The sequence below is a fragment of the Chinchilla lanigera genome, unplaced genomic scaffold (genome assembly GCF_000276665.1).
Source record: "Chinchilla lanigera isolate Chin_1 unplaced genomic scaffold, ChiLan1.0 scaffold00034, whole genome shotgun sequence".
NCBI classification, from domain to species: Eukaryota; Metazoa; Chordata; class Mammalia; order Rodentia; family Chinchillidae; genus Chinchilla; species Chinchilla lanigera.
The window spans coordinates 13864669-13865955 of NW_004955435.1; positions in this window are offsets into that span (position 1 = coordinate 13864669).

A 1287-nucleotide genomic window follows, 5' to 3' on the forward strand; every position below is an offset into this window, starting at 1 on the left:
AAGGTTATAGATGGGAAAGAACTCTAAAAATTTGAAAGTATTAAGTAGAGTTTTAATATCAGATAATTTCTTTTCAACATATATAGAAAATTTTATGATGGTGTGGCATTTTGTTAGAGCAGCAAGAAATCATACTGTAACCAATTTTAAATAAAATTGATAAGTATCTTACAGGAAAATAGGCTGACTTTTATGTTCAAATCGTCATAGCTTTGCTAGACATTTTTTTAAATTTCAAAGCTTACAATTTATAAACGTTACAACTAACTCTTTGTTAAAGAATTACAAGTAGCCTGTAGTTGGGCAGTAGCTTCTTTGATCAGGTTCAGTGAGTGTTAGAAGACCTTAGAAAGTAGATTATTTAGCAAGGACATTGTTGTTATACCATAGCAGATATGATTTGTAGTTTTTATGGAGGGCTTGGTTGTTAGGTACTTTGTATTATCCTTTTCATTGCAATCTAGACATGAAAATTATAAGCAAATTTGAGTTAAACATTCATTATAAGATAACTGCTTTGAATTAAATTAGTTTCTTAATTTGTTGTTGCTGTTAAGAAGCCAGAGTAATGTAAAGGGGAAAGTTTAGAGTTTCATGTCAGACTGTATTTGAATTGTGACACCATTTACTGGATATTTCTTTGGCCTTCAGTTTATTCATTTGTAAAATGGACATCACAGTGTCTTTCTGAGGTTTATTGTGAAGATTAAGTTAATAACTATATCTAAGATAAGGTGGAATTAATGAGAGTAGTTCTTAGTAAAACATTGATCTATCTTCCTTTCTGAGGTAGAAAACAGAAGAAAAAAAAAGTAGTAGATATTCTACTCTGCATGAAGGATGTTTTGCTTGGTGCAAGCATATTTTCATGTATTTTTGTATTTGCTTGATACAAACATGTACTCCACGATACATCTGTGGAGTAGTTTGGTAATAATATCCTCATTTTACAGAGGAGGAAAGTGGTGACCAAAGAAGCTGAGCAACTTTTATGAGATCCTACTGTAATGAGTGGCAGAGCTAAGGTTTATCAACTATTTTTGCTGTTTTTATGAGGTGTAGTATTTTTGTTTTTTATTCATATTATTTTAGAAGTAAAATGTGAAAAACATATTAGACATTTACACTTGAATAAGACTACCTACTGTCTTTGAGATAATAGATTTCAGCCCAGCTTAATTTTTTTTTTTTTTTTTTTTGTTTTGTTTTGTTTGTTTTGTTTCTGGTACCGGGAATTGAACTCACAACCTTGCACTTGCCAGGCAGGTGCTGTGTCACTGAGCTAAA